Here is an 11,661-nt window from a genome sequence, read left to right on the forward strand (position 1 = left end):
AGATGTGCTCCCAAACTCGGGTCTCTCCAAAAGCGGGGGGGCGCCGGCGGCCCGCTCCCGGGGGCCTCCCGGAGCGGAGCTGCGGTTGCAGATGGACCGCGCTGTGCGCGGAGCGAATTACTGCCCAGGCGGCGTCGGCTGCGCCCCAGCGCGGGAGGCGGTGCGTGGTTGGGATCCGGGCAGGCACAGCCGCGGAGCTGCGTCCCTGCCGTGGGGTGCAACGCTGGAATACGCAATACTGGAAACAAAATTCCCAAACTGAATCCTCAAGTGCTGGCTGCTGGGCTCGGTTCTGTCACTGAATACCGTATCTGACCAGAATACGGCCGATAGCAACGCTTGTTTATGTGAATTTATGTGACTTTTGAAAAACATACTTAAAAGCAAGGAAGCTTCGCTTCGGTGTGGCTAGTGCTTCTACAGTCTTTGGCGCTGTAGAGGGAGATTCTGGTTAGATGCAGCCTTGACCTTGGAGAATAAAGGTCTGATGTAGTCGTGACACCACGGGGTCCCTGGTAGCCCGTGAAGATAGCCTTCCAGTCGGGATGGCGTTCGCACGTGCGTGTGAGCTGCCTGCCCGAGGGAAGAAAACCGCTGATACGTTTCCTACGTTAAACTGCTTTATGGCATAGCACTGGGGAAAAAAATTACTCCAAATGTTGGTCCTTTTTTTGCATACCGCACTRTAATTCACATTATTAGTTATTAAGTCCCAAGTACGTGGCATTTTTTGCTGGTAAAGGCAGCTAGCCGTAGTGTAGTATGTATTCTAATTTTAACACACAGGCTGCCCATGAAAGAAAAAGAATGTGGAGTTCATGCTGATATGCTATTTTTGATTCCTGTTTTGAGACCAAAGAATTGCTGTACAGTGCATACGGACTGTAAAATCACTGCATGGTTTGGAACATCCTGTCAGGAGACCATATGTGTTACAGCGTTTAATAAGAGTTTGTTTTCCTCTCCATATGCTTATGTAACTGTAAGTAAGGTCACTAAAATCTTTGAATTTGTACAGACAACAAGGATACCTAATGATCTTGCTTCAGAATTCTCTACTCGGCTTTGCTTTTTTCATTTTTTGTCATTTAAAAACAGTTTTTTATGGATGGCCTTGGTAAGTGCATTAGAAAACACATTATCTCATCCACTGCCCCTGAAAGCTTTGCATGCCATGCACAAAAAAAGTATGCAGTTATGCAATCCTGTATTTTTGTAAAAACAGCCAATGTAAATACATCTTCCTGCTCATCTCAGTTAATCTATTATTCCTCTGGTTAACACCAGCTGTTACTTCGGTGTTTGTGATGATTTTTTTAAATCCCATTAAAAAAAAAAACCCCACACATGTTGTTAATTAACATTGTAACAATGCTTAATATACAAAGAATGGGTCACAGTAACCAAGCATATTCTGTGATAATGAGATTTATCCTGTAGCCTTTTGATTTACTGTTACAGCCCTTGAGTAGTTTAGCATCCATGCACAATCTCGGAAATAAAGTAAGAATGAAACGCTGAACGTATTTAGCAATGGGTTTAAAAACTGTTAAGAACTTTAGGTTCTAAAAGGCATAACATACCTTAGGGGAGACCTCTGTGTGCACTCAGAATACAGGGCCTCATGCCAGAATTCCCAGTGCTTTCTCCATTCGTACAGGGCAATTTTTTGGTGACCCTTCAAGCTGAAGGCTGCATAACAATTAATCTACAAGGTACTGCCGAAAAAATGGAGACTGTAGCTGCCTCCGCCTGGGTAATGAGCTATTCTGTCAAGGGTAACCATATTTAAATCTTACTGTGAGCCGTATTTTGAGGCTTCACAGGCCACAGGTAGGAGCTCATGGGCTGTATTCGCTCTTTGCTGTGGCGAATGGGAGTGCACGTCTCTGGTTTTCATTCCCAGCCCTGTTGGAGACTCACTGTACGATCATTGCCAAGTTAATAGCTTTTCGCCTGAATTTTCCCACTTATAAAATGCGGATGGTTAAAGCTCGCCTCCCCAATGGCAATCTTTCAAGGTGTAGTTTACTGATATTTTTAATCACTGTTTTGTTATTCTTCATGAATTCTCTGCTGAGCCGTCACTAGAGATTAAGCTCAGGAGTGGAAGCGCTGACCTTGACCTAAAGTGCTGGACTTGAAAAGTTACCCTTGCTGATACCTGACAGCTATAACCTGTGGTCTCTTGTCTGTGGATCAGTTATGGAATAGGGATGATTTCTGATTTAGGCAGTATTCATCCAAGATTGCATGGTAGTTTGAAAATGTGTCGCTCAGGAGGTTTCTTATTAAAACGATGCATTTTTAACTTGGGCCATTTGAACATTTAGTCCCTGTACGTAATCCTCTGAATCAATCAGCTGACTATTTTGTGCTATATATCAGCTGTTGAAAACATCATTTTTTTCTTAAGGTGTTAGATTGCTCCTATTCCCATTGAAGTCCCCAGGAGTTTTGTCAGTTGCCTTCAGTGAATCCTCAAAATCAGCATTTCTATTGATGCATGAAATTCAAGTAGCCATCCRTGAAAATTCAGTGTTTGCTTGCAAACAGCTCAACAGTAAGACATAAAAACCYTATATTTAAAAAATGTTGATCAGTTTGAGATACCAAACCTGAAATCCAATTACAATTAATGTAATAGTTGTATATGTTCTGCAGCTCAAAAGTCTAGTCCTTATAGCRCTCAAACTGAGCTCTTGAATGTGCAGCATTCAGATTTTGTTTCACTATTTCTGCTTATTTTAGGTTTTTTTAGTATTCATGGGACAGACAGAATGTGAGCACATTGCTTAGAAATGCGATCAAATCATATTTGATGAAATGACCAACATTTGACCCCGTGTCTGGAGCTCCGGCCTCAATTGTGGTTCAGGTCAACAGAGATGAGTTTAGTGCTGTAAACTTTAATACCCAGAGGACAAGCAACTTGTACCCAAGCCAAATGGGAACACCATCACTAAGGAAGATAAAAGCTAGGAATCAAATACAGAGCTGTAACAGTTTGTGAAAAATTAGGCTCTGCCATCTCATTATGTGTCTGGTCTCTAAGCCCTTCTGTTACTCATTTATTTTCTAAATGGATTGTTTTCTTTACTTATGGAGATACTGAGAATGATTATTGTTATGAAAATACCACCAAAAACATGTATGTGTGCATGTACATAACATACACACCCCAAAACGCACAGATGCACACAAATAAATGAGAGCAAGGTAAAGTGCTCCTTTCTGAGAACAGAATCGATTGCAGCCAATTTTAAAGTAATCTGCTGGCATGGGGACTGGTCGTTCGCACAGCGTTTAGTGTTCCACATGAACAGTAGAAATGATATACTAAGCCTTTGGAAAGAAGCAAGAAGAATAGTTTTACGACACGGTCAAAACCAAATGGGCATCTTCTCATTTAAGCCAATTTATGAAGGAGCACAAGTGCRTGTTTAACTTGCGCCGTAGTTGAAGTCATGCTGATTGCAATGGGCCTACTGACACATTTTAATGCTAAGGAAGTGCTTAATGTAAAAAACCCCGAGAGCCAGCCCCAGCGCCGCTACTATCATGTGCTATACCAAGAATGCTGCCAGCAGACTGGAGAAGCAGAAATCCTGCTGCCTCTAGAGATGCCGGCATGACTCAGATGCAGAGTGAAATGTCCTGCCGCAACACGGGAGACTAATTTCTCGTGGTGCCGGAACCCCGCGAGCCTCCGCCTCCCTGCGCCCCGTCGCTCGGAAGCGCCCCGGCCCGCCCCAGCAGTGCCCGGCGCTGCGCGGTCCCCGGCTCCCCGGCCCGACGCCGCGGCCAGCGCTCGCCCGAGGCACGGAAAGCGGCACAGCTCGGCCGCGGCCTGGCGTGTCCCGGCGGGGAGCCCCGCGCAGGCGGCGCTGCTCGGGGTCCTTCTTCCGACCCTCGTCCCGAGCGCAAGCAGCCCGCGCGCGTCAGAGGCGCACACAGCGCGAGTGACTCCCTCTTCGCTTCCCCTTCTGCTACCACAGGCACCCCCGCACCGGTGGCCTACGGAGAGCGTGCGGGTGGTAAACATCCCCTAGGTGTGGCGTGTACAGAAAGGACCTTTTTTCTTATCAGCTTACGCAAGAACATGAAGACCACGTTAAAAAATAACAAGTATTTTCCCTGCAGTAAAAGAAATGGAACAATCAGTAACAACACTTAAATGATGTCTGTTTATTCTGCAGCGTGTGGATCTTTTCCTCTTGTTTGGTCACAGGAGAAATAATAAARGCATTAAAATGTACGTTTCTTTCTCGAAAGTGTTGTATTGATTTTATGTAACATCTGAATACTCTGCGTTGCGTATTACATATAACCATACAATTTGTCCGTGACAAAAAATAGACCAAAAGACTTGCTCACTGTACAAATGAGTCTTTCCATATTTTGGATTACCGGTGATCCAAAGCATAATAAAATAGCCCTGTGTTTGGTCTGCTCTGAGAGGTGAAAAAGCTCATTTTCAGGAACATGTGTATTCCACAATGAGAAAAGATGATTGATGGTAGAGYTGAGCTGATACTAAAAAGGGAAGACCCAATTTGGATCCACGTTTTCGCCCCAGGGTCATTCAGTCCTGTCTCTAGTCATGAGAGAGTAAGATTATTTGATTAAAAACAGCAAAAACATTACTCTTGCAGAGTGAAGCTAGCAGCAGCCAATGCTGYCATTACTCCACCCTTACTGAAGGACAAGGAGTTGCAAGCAGGTTGTTCAGATATTTCCTATTAGCTGAAAATAGAAAGCATAGCCAATAAAAGCAAGCTGCAACTTGAAAAATGTTTCCACAAAGTAATCAGCAGAGGAAAGTCTTGCAGCAGAAGCGGATGGCTGCTGAAAACAGAGAGATTGCAAATACAGTATTTCTGAAACCTTTCTGAATGACCAATGAGGTGTGCAACATCGTCAGCTCTACCAAGACCTCAGACTTGCTTTTAATATAAAACAATCCCCAAACATCTGGGGACCAAACAATCTTTCAGGAAGAAGAACAAAAGAGGAAAGAAAAAAAAAAGTTACACAAGTCCATGTGGAAAATTTACTGCACTATTTTCTGGAGGATCAGGGATCTCCCCCCAAGTGCAGACTATATRTAGTTTGGGACCCCTAGAGAATCCTGACCCAAATTGCTGTCCCTTGTATAACCATCCCACCCCACTACCAGTGGGCAGTAACCAGCCTGCCACTGGTTTCCAATCACGTACAGTACCTTCATGAAATATGCAAGGAACAACATTTTCTGCTAAGGGAATATGCAGATTTTCAGTTTATTTAGAGAAGTATGGCATTTCAAGAAAGCCAAGAGTATCATGATCCGCTGATTTTGTGGAAGCTGTTCTTTCAGCTTCTCTGGGCAAAGTCAGGAAGAAATGCAGGTGTTTATCGCCTTTCACAACACTGARGAGGGCTTTGGTCCAAGAGTGCGATCTGCTATGGTGGAACATCACCAAGAGTCTTCTGTAGTGATAGCAAGGGCAGCTGCGCTAGTTTGGAAACACCACAGCATGCAGCAGCACTGCAAAGCTTGACYGCTTGTCTTTAGGGAAGCTCACAGTCTCCTACGAAACCTGATCTACATGCAATAATGCAGAATCAAATGAAGTTCTGCATGGACTCAGGTTGCTTTCTTTCCTGCCAGACATCCTACGCAGCAAAATAAAGCCTGTGATGGAGCAACATTATTGTAGACTCTTAAATTCTCTAATAGCTTAACTGGCGGAAGTTCATGATGAAAAGCTTTTTACAAAGAGTCCCAAGTGAGTTAGGTGCCTACCTTTCATTGATCCCTGTGTGAGCTCAGTGTCTGACTTCCTTGAGCRTCCTTGGAATTCCTACTTTCTGTGCATGCTGCTAGACCTTTGCAAAACCATTTCTAAACTCTTATTGACTTAAATCTTAGGATCTTCAAAATAAAAGATTAGATCTTAAGTTAAAAGAAAATGCSTTTTCAGACATCGAGAGTTATTCTCAAAAAATCAAAAAGTTATGTTTTCTCTGTATCAGCTACTATTTATGAGTCAGTTTGGCACAGCTCAGAATGGTAGAATGGCCACGGTACTTACCAAGCGGTTCAGCAGCATAGCAGGGAAAGCAGAGAAGCTGCTAGTACAGCCCAAGACTGAAGCACAAACTCAGGTGCTATAGCGAATTTTTATATTTGCAGAGATTTCTAGGATCTGTTGGAAATAACTGTGCATTGAGGGCTACGTTAGTTTAATGTTTAAGTCATGAATGATAGTATGTGTAGCGGTAGGAGGAAGCGTGTTTAAAGCCGTTTCCACGTTTAGATCTTCCCTGGCCTCTCCTGTGGCCTGCAGGGTTTTTGGCTGGGCATCCTGGGGGCTGGCAGCCTCCAGCTGTCACAGCAGCAGGGAGAGGAGCTCAGGAGCAAAGGCGTTTTTCCAGCAGTGATCTGCCACACACCCCATGCAGGTTGTGTCCGTGCAGTGACAGCCTGGTCTCCTTGCACAGCCCTGGCTGCAAGCCACCGCAGTGAGCGAGAGGGCATCTCTCAGACAAGGAGGTCTTGAGCTAACTCTGGTTAATATGTGCCAAAATTAACAATCGGAAGTACATGGAGAGGTACCTTGGAGGTCAATGGAGACCTCAGAGCATAGGTCTGGAGGTGCTCCAGGATGGGTTGTCTCCAAAAGGTGCCTGAGGGAAATGATTGGCAGGTTGGGATAATGTGAACKTTGTAGCCATGCTAAACTTTCAGGTGTGAGGCTTGGCCAGGGTACAACCAATTGAGGTAGCAGAGACTCATCCAGGTTGTAGAGATGCCCATCAAAGAGTAGACCACTGATTCTCCATATCCAGAGTGACAGAGCAAAAGGGCTGGAGCTGAGACTGAGTATTTTTTTTGTTTGTTTTTGTTACACAGCAAGTTATGTGTGTTGTGGTCTAGAATCCCTTGGATCTAAATCCAAGTTTCCTCTTGGAGTCTTTGCCTCAAATCTGATCAATTATCTAGTTCAGTAATGTCCAAGAGATGTAGATGTTATCATAAAAAAAAAAAAAAAATCATAAAAAAAAAAAAAAAAAGAAAAGAAAGAAAAGAAAGGATGATTTCATTATCAGTCTCTTTTCTAGCTCACTGTGGACAGGTTTCCATGTGCACCATCATCCCAGGACAGCCCCTACATTTACCCTCCCAGCACCTCACAGCTCTTCACCAAAACGTACGGCGTTAACAGCTTTGCTTGCTGGAAATTTGAAGAATGCGTTTCCTGAATATCTTGAGTACAGATCTTGTCTATAAGCAAAATTTTGTCTGCCTTTATACTGCCAAATGATGGAGTCATCTGTGTTGAATGACTCCATCTCCTGGCAACTGGGGGTAAATAAAGCCAGCTGTTACTTGAAAGTCTCAGGACTGGTTTTAAGCTTTTCCTGTTAGGTGTCACCTGTGCATCTCCTGGCTGCACTGGTGACATCTAGGAGAGGTAAATGGGAGCCCACCACACRGCTGGGCTGAAAGGCAGCTGAGGTTGCATTACTATGAGGCCCTCCCACCACGAGGCCAGCCTGACACCAGCAACCCTCCCCTTTACTGTAAGTGTGGTACCCAAATTAGGGGTATTTAACYTATAACCACCTGGATTCACCTTGGATGATTTAATGAAAGACGAAACCAGTCAGTGTTTAAGAGAGAGCCTGGAAGTTGGGGATTTGGGTTGAATTCCCCTGCAACGGGACAACTGCATGCTAAGGTTTCTGTGACATGTAAAGCAGGAGCTTGGAGTCCATAGTTTCATTCCAGCATTTAATCTCTGCCTGCCCCTGTTTCCCTCAGTAAAATGGAGAGCTAGTCCTTGCCTACTTTACAACACTCTAGTCTCATACCGATGCAAGCCATAAAAACACCCAGAATTTCACCTTCTATCTTCTCAAACCAAAATTTTATTCATTTTGGCCAAGAACAGTTTATAAAACTTAAAAATATAGGTAATGGAAACAAATACTGATAATCACAAAAAACCAGAAGCCGTTACCACAAACAGCAGCGGTAGCTTAACACAGCAATTCACCACAACGCTGTGAAAGGTTTCTAGAAATAGAAAAATTCCTCCTTTACAGAGATGACTCTTGCCCTTTAAAAAAAACGCCAGATGAGACTCTTTCTACCCACAGGGCTCTCCTGCAGTGACAGCTACATTAACCTTTGCTGACAAGCACTTCTCTTTGCTTGTAAAATCAGCTTAGCGAGTGCAAAATTTTTCCAGACTTTAAAATGGTTACTATCAAATCGAGGTACGCTACATGCAAAACAAAACAACCTCATGCCTTACAATTACTCTCGTGTTGTTAGTGCTGCTCGGAGATCACTCGACGCGTTAATACGCGCTGATGGCTGGGCATCTGCCTGTTTTGGCTAATATTGCAGGATATATCTGAATGCAGGAGAGGACACTTGGGTTTTTTTGTTGCATTTCTCTCTCTGGGCATTTTTACTGTGCCTCTCACCATGTTGTCTGCCCAGTGAGCGGCACAGCAGAGGAGCAGTAATATATGCTTGGCTTATTTACTGTTGCTTTTGGAATAATGCTTCAAAATTGCGCATAAGAACAGCACGCAGCCGCCCGTGCACGAGCACACGTGCACGCGAACGCACGCGCTCTTCCTGCCATCCCGTTTCCCCCATTAATCTCACGTCCTTCTTGCTAATAAATCCAAGCTGCCCTTTATACAAGAGAAATTCCTCCCATACGAGCGGAATTCTTCCGGGTTTTCGTAGAAGAGAGAGCGACTCCCGGGAAGCTCCTCCTGGCATGCCACGGCACCGCGCCTCTGAAACTGGGTCACAGGAGCTTTTCCACCTTGTCAGAGTCAAGCTTTTTACATAACCCAGGGCRATTTAAAGGACTTTGTGGCCCCATGGGTTGAATTTAAACTGTGCCGTGGATACAGTTTTGATGCAGTCAGTAATTTCCAGTTCCATAATATTTCTGTGGCATTTATAATTGCCTACCAGAAATCTCCAGGACTAGGACCTTGTCAAATAATATAAGTCAAGCTACTGCTCTGTTTCATCTCTGTCAAAAATCCGTCATTGTCTCAGAAACTAGATCTGAACAAGAGAAAAGAATCTAGTTCGTTACTGAAAAGATTTAAATGCTTAAAATTGTCTTTTAGGTGATAGTCTAATTTTGCAGTTTAAGTATGATAAATTTTTACACTGTCTTTGTTTCAAGGCTCCACTCCTAATTCACAGTGTTCATTGGAAAACTCCCACTGAAAGACACAAGCCTGTCTTTTAAATTTGCATTTTCACCATGTTTAGTAGGACTGGAATTGCCCAAGTCAGATAAATGACTGTTAAAATATTAAAGTAAAATATTGAGTATGAGACAGAAGGAATCTTATGCTACAAAAGTAATAGGAAACGACTTAGCTGCAAGCACATATGCAAATAAATTGAAGTTACATTTCTAATAGCTTCCAAATTAAACTGTTTTTATTATTTACATTACTGTAGGATGTTGGGTCCCTAGTCTCCTCTGTAGAGATGCAAAGTTAATTGGCAATTTGGATAAAGAATGCTGAATTTCTAACAGATTTGTTGTTCCATGCTTAGTATTAATGAATGGAAGTTTTGSAGCTGACCTAATCATCTYCTATATGATAAAAACTAGTTGTACRGTTCATTAGAAAAGAGGTCCATGAACTCCTGATGAAACTAAACCGAGTGCCTTGTAGAGTATATATGTGTGAAAAWTTGTTTCATGAGTGCTTAGAGGGAGCTTGGTGTTCTCTCTTCACTATGCCCACTGCCAACATCTTATTTAACCCAGATATAATTTTGTTATTTTGACAATGAACAAGAAAAGAAATTCAAAACAAAAGTTTTTGACTGTTGCCCATTTAGGCACAATCTTCACCCATCTAAGTCTGTGTCAGAGCAGGCCTGTGACTTCATCTGGACCAGGATTTCAGCCACGATATTTTGTCCTCTGAGATCGATGTGAAGTTGAAAATACTGTAAGTTTGAAGAAACCCATGAAGAAAGGCAAAGACGATGGATAACGCACCAGGGCCCACCACTGACCGGGATTCACAGCTTGCCCTGTGCACCATGACAAGCACCACGACAGCAGCCAAAGCTCCTCTCCCCACAGCCCTGCACAAGCATTTGGACTCTAACCTCTTCGGGACTGAACCCATTTTTTTCCATGCTTGTTCAGCACCTAGCCCAGCTGGCACTAATTCCCAAATACAGATCCCAGGGGCTGCTGCAATACACCCAAACATTAAATGCAATTATTGTGTAGGGGAAAGAGGTCATGAAAGAGAAGAGTGAAGAAAGTATAAAATAGGGTGTGGGAAGAACCTCCGCTCTTACAAGGTACGTGCAGTGGTGAGCAGTATTTAAATGAAATGATTGATAGGAATGGCATAGAAAGTACTGAAGCAGTATCGAAGGCGAAGGGGAGGCTGGTGGGCTCAGCAGAAACTGCCGTACGTGCTGTAGACTCGTACTGCAAGCAAGCCCAGGGCTGTCTCTCTGGTCTGAGTGGCAACTCTACTGATTTATCTGTCATAGATGGGGTTCAGAAGCAATCTTTCCTGTCCCTGCTCAGAAGACACTGGGAAAAATAGAAAATAACCCTTACTAAAGTATTCAAGGCTGGAGTTCTACTGCTGCTTTACATAAGGGAATACTGGGAAAGATAATGGCTTTTTAAAAGCAATCAGAAGCAAAAGAGAGGAAAAAAAAGCATTAATTAAACAAACACGATCAGGACTGCAGGTCTTGTGTGACTGCACCTCCTTCATTCCCAGTCTTTCTTCGAGAGGCGGCGTGGGGCTGCCGACTTCCCAAACAGTATGTCCCTTTACTAAGAAAAGAGATTGTTTGAAAGGAATATACCACGCACCTCCCTCCAGGATTCCTGTCTGCTCCTCTCAGCCTTAAAATAAATGCTAGCTATTCTGCTGCCAGTGATTCCCAGGCCTCCTGTCTGCCTACCCTGCTCTTCCTTGGACTGTAAACCCTTCTCGCTGAAGCCTGGTTTTATTTCAGCCCTTGCCCTTTTTTTTTTCCCAGCACCAACAAATAAATCTGATAACTGGCTCAGACAGCTATTATTTTGGGGTTGGCTTTCATTTGAGTTTGGTTGGTTCGCACCTAAATTGCTACTAAGAATAAAACACCATTTCAGTTTCTCAGCTTTAGCAGACACATCCAGCTAATGTGTTTACTTCACAGTTTCAGCTACAAATAAGACTAATCAAAACATGCACAGAAACCATGCTGTCAGAACGATTCAAAAAGGGTCACTAGTATCTTCAACTGGGGTCAGTGTTTGGTTTTCAAAGTCTGAAAGAGCCAGGTGGAGGGACCTATTTTTTTCTACACCTAAACAGTTACACTCACACGTAGAAATTTTGCCAGTTTAATATCTGCAACTCTTATTGCTTACATTATATGCAGTTTCTGGAAACAAACTGACAAAGCCTCAAATGCCTATTTGGAAGTAGGGTGATTATTATTCAAATCTGGTCTAAGATCTAAAAGAATTTCTAATGTATCATATCCACGTTTTCTGATGAGTAGTCACGAGAGAGATTTCAAAGGTCAAGAGAAAAGGAAAGCAGAATTGCATTCAAATTAATCAGAAGGAGACTCTAGACAGACTTACCCTT

Source organism: Rhea americana, unplaced genomic scaffold (genome assembly GCF_003343005.1).
Source record: "Rhea americana isolate MKP2758 unplaced genomic scaffold, rheAme1 scaffold_5, whole genome shotgun sequence".
Lineage (NCBI taxonomy): Eukaryota > Metazoa > Chordata > Aves > Rheiformes > Rheidae > Rhea > Rhea americana.